Here is a 6,706-nt window from a genome sequence, read left to right as displayed (position 1 = left end):
AATTTTAAAATCTTGAACCTCTGTAATCCTCACGGCTTCCAAATATCAAAAATGTTGTTTTCAAACTTAATGGAATAATACTTTAATGGATAAAATTGGCAATTTTTTTCTAGAGCAATAAAAAAAAAATTCCTGGTAAAATTTCCCAAATCATTTTTTAGAGTATAAACATTTTCTTTCAAAATAATACCTTTTTGGTTTAAATTCCTGGGTTTTGGAGTTATATCCTTGTGGTTCAAAATCTTACTTCTCAAAATCTTATTTTTGAATTAGCCTCATTACACACGCTTCGCTTGTGCGATGAGTTTATTTTTTATTTTGATTTAGTGTCAAAAAATTTTAAAATTAGATAGAGATAGTGTCCTAATTCTTGGGATCTTTCTCTACGTGAGTTTTTATTTTATTTTTAAGTGGAATAATATTTAAAAGTGAGATAGACATAATGTCCTAATTTCGAGGATATATTTCTCTACATGAGAGTTGATAAATGAAAATCTAATTTAAAAAAAGGTAATTTAGATTGGAGAAGAGAATGAGAATAAGCCTAAAACTTAGGAACTTTTTTAACAAATAGTGAAATACTCTTTTAACTAGTTAGTGTTTTTAAATTTAAAATTATTTAACTAAAAGATAGGAGTATTTTAAAGAGTTTAAAATTTTTTGTGAGGATATTTTAGTATGCAAAATGATGAAACTCAAACAGAGAATCTTGTTATTAGTAGTATAGATAATACCCTTAAATTAAAAATGTCTGAATAACTTGAAAGACAGTTTAGTTACAAAACCAGCTGTAACCTAAGGCTACAAATTGCTCTAATAAACTAACATGTGTAAAAAATGGCATGTGCACTGCACATGATTACTTAAGTAAACTTAACCCAATTAACCTTAGTTAACCATACCACCTATTAAAAAAATAAAAAATAAAAAACCTATACGTATACTCTCTCTCTCTCTCTCTCTCTCTCTCTCTCTCTCTCTCATTGACTTCTTTGTAAACCTAGAAACACAACTCCCACGGGTCACCCAAATCTTCTTCTCCCTTCACCGGTCACCCCAATCCCTCGTCTCCCTTGACCACCGATCACCTCAATCCCTCCTTTTCCTCCATCACTGACCCACCCAAACCCTCCTCTGTCTCCACTGCCGGCCCACCCAGTCTCCGCAACTCAAACCACCTCTTGTATGTCACTCCACCGCTTTATTGGTCAAAACTAAATTTCTTTTTTTCCTTGATAACCTTGATTCCTTTAAGAACTGAATAGGATTTGCTAGTTGTTTTTTTTAAGGTACCAATCATCTTCAATTTACTTATAAAAAAAATGAGTTTATGTGTACTTTTTCTCTGATATGTAATAGTGTTGCTATTTGTATTGTATCTGCCATGCACATGAGGTTTTGCCGTTTTGTACTGTGGTTTTGGTGTTGTTTTTGTGATGCTAAATTTAGCTGAGTGTATGCGGAGGATGTATTTATCTCAACAAGGAAAGGAAAAATTGTGGATGTTTCTTTGGATGAAATATAGAAGAAACAGAAGAACAAAAAGAAATCCATGTTTCTAAATCAAGCTCCATTCGCACTTATTTTCCTGAAACAAAGGGAAATCTAATCCATAGAGTTTTGGTTGTATTTATCTCAACAAGTAAATAAATCAATGATGTATCTTTGGTTCAAATAGTAAAAGAAGTTAGTTGTGTCGTTGCTTGTTATTATGTTAAAGCATATGCAACTGGATATCAAAACCCTCTTCTACACAGTACAAAAAATACAAATAGAAGCACTATTATATATTAGAGAAGAAGAAACACACATATATTCATTTTTTTTATAAATAAATTTAAGGGTAAATTATAAAATTGGTCTCTATCTTTTACACTATATTTTAATTTGATCCTTAATCTTTTGATTATGTTAATTTGGTTCTTAAACTTTCAGCGTCATGTCAATTTAGTTTCTGCCGTTATCTCTTAGATGAAAATTGCTGACGTGGCAAACGACTTAAATAAAAATAATAATATTTTTCTATGTCATCAGACAACTATATCGCCATGTCAATTTTTTATTTATTTAAAAAAACTAAAATAACTTAAACACTCTGAAATGTTTTTTGAAACACTAAACCAAGCAGAAAGCCCTCTCACAATTGACTGAACCAAACCTCCATGGCTAAACCTTCAATACTTTGGTCTTCTCACCTGTCTCGTCTTCCCTGTTTTCACTCCCTTTATTCTCACCCTTTGCTCTCTCTTCGCTCATACTCAAGAAGGACTTGACTGGACCATCGTTGTTGCTATTACTCTATCACTCTGTTTCCTTTCTCATTCAAGTCCAATATGGAAATTGAATTCTACAGTAAACCCAACAGTAATTTTCAAGGAAGTTACCTAACTATTGGAGGAATATTAAAGGTTAGCAACAAGCCAACAACACCCATGGTCTTGTAACCTTCTATTTGTTTTTATTCTCTGTTTTGTTATTATCCTAGATATGCCAAACCTGGGCTAGTTTTGTGTCTCCAAGACTTCTGTATACTCATGGTTTAATTTTAATAAAATTTCTATCATTTACTCAAAAAATCATTGTATTTTATCAATCCAAGCTCGCCGAATTGAAAACAACTAATAAATTCCCATATTCAATTTAGAATATCATATTTTAAATATTCATATTGTAGCACACAATTTTGATACAAACCCAAATCCCAAAACCAACAAGGAATTGTCAAGCAACCCAATACAACTGGAGTGCAATTGTATACCACATGCCAATTTTAAAACCCACAACAAAAACAAACCCAGTTACACAATCAACAACAAAACAAAAACCTATCTTGTTTGACTGAGTTAATGCAAATTTTGATACAAGCCCAAAAACTAATGTGAACAAAAAATAAGAGCAAACAATGGTGGTTCCAGGCTTCCAGCTAAGTCCTTCCCAAGTTTGAGAGGTGCGAGAATCTAGCCAGATTAAACGATCTGGGTTTGAGAGAGAGAGAGAGAGAGAGAGAGAGAGGGTGGGAATAAAGGGAGTGACAAAGGGATGACAAGTTCAAGGCCATCACCAGGAAGGCGGTGGCGAGCGGTGAAAGCATTGAATGTTCGGCCATGGAGGTATGATTTGATCAGGTTGAGAGATGATAAGCTTCACCTGGGTTTTAGGGTTGTTTAAGCTAATTTAGTTTTTTTTTTTTTTATTTAGTCCACGTGGCAGTTCATGTGGCAATCTCGATAGCATAAAAATAATTTTTTATTGTCACTAATAGTGAAGTTAGCATTTTTCATCCATCGCATAACGACAAGGACCATTTTGACACAATATCAAAAGGTTATGGACTCAATTGACATATTTGAAAGGTTATGGACTAAATTGACATATATCGTAAAGGTTACGGACCAAATATGTAGTTTATCCTAAATTTAAAATGATTTGGTAAAACAAAACCACATTAATAATTTAACAAAAGCAAAAAAAAAAATTTAGTTATCAATGAACAATTAAACTAAAACACGCACATTAATAATCAAACAAAACCAAAAAAAAAAAAAAAAAAAAATTCAAAACTAACATTAATAATCAAACACAATTCATTCAGAAAAAATTAATAGAATTAAAAAAAAAGAAGGTAAATTTAGTTATCTATGAATAAAACAAAAGGAAATTTAGTTTTGACTAGTGAAGCGATGATGTACAAGAGGTGGCTTTGAGTGGCAAAGACTAGGTGGGCCAGTGGTGGAGACAGGAGGGTTTGGGTGGGTCGGTAGTGGAGGCAGAGGAGGGATTAGGGTGATTGGTGGTGGAGGGAGAAGAGGGATTGGGGGTGACTGGTGGAGGGAGAAGAAGGCTTGGGTGACCAGTGGGAGTTGGGTTTTCGTGTTTACAGAGAAGTCGATGAGAGAGAGAGAGAGAGAGAGAGAGAGAGAGAGAGAGAGAGAGAGAGAGAGAGAGAGAGAGAGAGTATACGTATATGTTTTTTAGTTGGGTTAAGCTTACTTAAATAATTATGTGCACTATACATGTTATTTTTTATACATGTCGGTTTATTAAAGCAATTTGTAGTTACAGTCTACAACTGGTTTTGTAGCTAAACTTTGTCCTATCTTAAATTATACCTTAATTGGTTAAAATTCAACTTTGTGTAAATGGCTAATATTCCCAACCACCCATATTTTGGTGTTGATAAGCTAATACCCAACTAATCAAATATGCTTTCTTAACATTGGTGTTCACCTAACCTAGTAAGTACCATCAATTAGAGGCATTTGTATATACCCTATTTTGCAATCAGTAAATTCGACTTTTAGGTCAAAATGGTCAATTTACCAATATATGATGGGAAAGACCTTATTTTTCCCACCTCAATGGCATAAGCACTAGCATTGGGGGTGTAAACACCCCAGTGTTGCTATTTTACAACCAAAGATAGCCAAAACCACTCCATCCAGATTTATATACTTAAAAATTTTTGAAACCTATGAATAGTAAGGTTGCATATATGCAATCTTACTATTAATAAGTTGAAAAGAAAAATAATAATATTGAATCTTGTAGTTGTGTATGAAGAGAAAAAGATAGTGGGAGGAAAGAGGGAGAGAAAAATTATTTTTATTATTTTATGGGGCAGTTTATATTATTTTACTAGGTTGTATGTAAAAATAAAAATTGCAATGCAGGGTGAGTTGTAAAATGAGTTAGTAAAATAGATAAAGTAATATTTGAAAATGCCAAATAGTAAGGAAATTGTAGTATATAAAAAAAACTCCGGTTTCCTATAAAGTTTCCAAATGTACAGAAGTTGTCATGTAAATTTGGAATTGAAAGTATTTTTACATTATTAAAGGTAAATTTTGACTAATCCACCATTGAATTATATCTTCATCTTATACCCTTTGTACTTACAAAATTAAAAAAAAAAAAGAAAAGAAAAAAAGTTAGGCATATTTACGTACTATTCAAAAGACAAATATTACGTAAGCATATACAACTAAACTATATCTTCTAAAAAAAAGTTCAACTATAATAGACATAATATCAAACAAGTGAAAAATTTTATTATATTATTTTTATCTAAGCCAGATCATTTATTCTATACCTATGAATAAGTACAGAATTATTTGATACAAAATTAAATTATTATTTTTTGTACAAAAATTATAGTTATTGTTGATTTTTTCACATGATTATTGAAATAATATTCTTATTAAGTAGATTATCTCAAATTAAATTGTTGAGAGTTTTCTATATGACTGTAATATGTTAAATTATTGTAGTTATCTTTTTTTTTTTTCTTCTGAGAATGAAGATAGCTACTTGTGTTGAAAATCAACCGGGATCAGCAAATAGTACATCATATAGGTGTGGAACATCCTCCACCCACACCGACAAATCTCTAACATGTTTTACATGTCTAACTAGATTGTGTGCAACTTTATTACCAGTTCTACAAACATGGGAGAAAGCAATACATTTATTGGTAACTAATGAGGATTTGGCAGACTCCAAAATATTGTAGTTATCTTTGAAAAAGTAATGCTAATGTTTTCAAATTTTTATTGCGAAAACTTAAATATGAACATATTATACTCATAGTATACGTATTCGTTCTTTTTCCGTTTTCATATTTTTTTGCCAATTTTTTAAAACGTATTTTTCTTAAATATGCCGAATTATAACCATCCATATATTTATCATATTATACTTGTACCGTATGTTACTAACCTTGTTACCCACCATTCATTTGTCACCAATCTCTCTCTCTCTCTCTCTCTCTCTCTCACACACACACACACTCTCTCTTCTTTAATGAACCACTCATGGTGGTCAAGAATCATCAACACTTGCAGTGGTTGGAAATGATGGATGTAGTTGTTGCCATGAAAACTAAGCACCCATTTACTGTTCACAATTGCTAAAACAATTTAGCAATACCCACCTGGGTAAAGCATTATTTGAGCTTATTTGGTTGCAAAATGGTAGTTTGGGAGGTTTTATACCCCTAATACTAATGCTCGAAAGAGTCTCCTTACCACCAACCCACTAAAGTCTGCTTAGAAGTTTAAAACATCCCATAAATTATAGCCAATAGATTAAACCAAAAAACATGTAAAAAAAAAAAAAAAAACACCCCCATCTGTTATATTAAAACGACGCTGTATTGCTACCTCTTCGCCCTTCGGTCGGCAAGCCCTTATGCACAACCCTTACCCCTTCACCTACCTTCCCCAACGTTGAACTCTTCACTGTTACATGAAACAGAGTAAAAAAAAAAAAAATAGAAGAAGTTTCATGCACGAACTATTCCATGCATTATACAATCTCAAATAATGAATTCATTAAAAGATACTTCAATTGCATTGAACAAATACAAAGTTCTCAATAATATAATATCAGGTTCTTATCATTACAACAACAAGAACAACAAAAAATGTGGATCGGCACTGTGAATATTGAATGTGAAATGATTCATTTGAATCCAAGTAAAGGATTGCGTTTTATTAATTAAAAAATCACTACTAAAATTCCTGCAACCCCATTTTGGATTATTGAAATCTTCAATCATGCACGTAGTGGAGGACCACCGCCACGGCAACGAGTGATTCTCGAGCAACCACGAGTATATGGATTAGCCGGTATTGGAGTCACTTCTGTAGGTAATTTTGGTGTAGGGTATGGATCTCCAAGTGGGTCAATGACATTAAGGTCATTTGGA

Source organism: Castanea sativa, chromosome 3, assembly GCF_040712315.1.
Source record: "Castanea sativa cultivar Marrone di Chiusa Pesio chromosome 3, ASM4071231v1".
In the NCBI taxonomy this organism is placed as follows: Eukaryota; Viridiplantae; Streptophyta; class Magnoliopsida; order Fagales; family Fagaceae; genus Castanea; species Castanea sativa.
The sequence above is the reverse complement of the archived record's forward strand: the minus strand, read 5'-3'. Positions refer to the sequence as shown.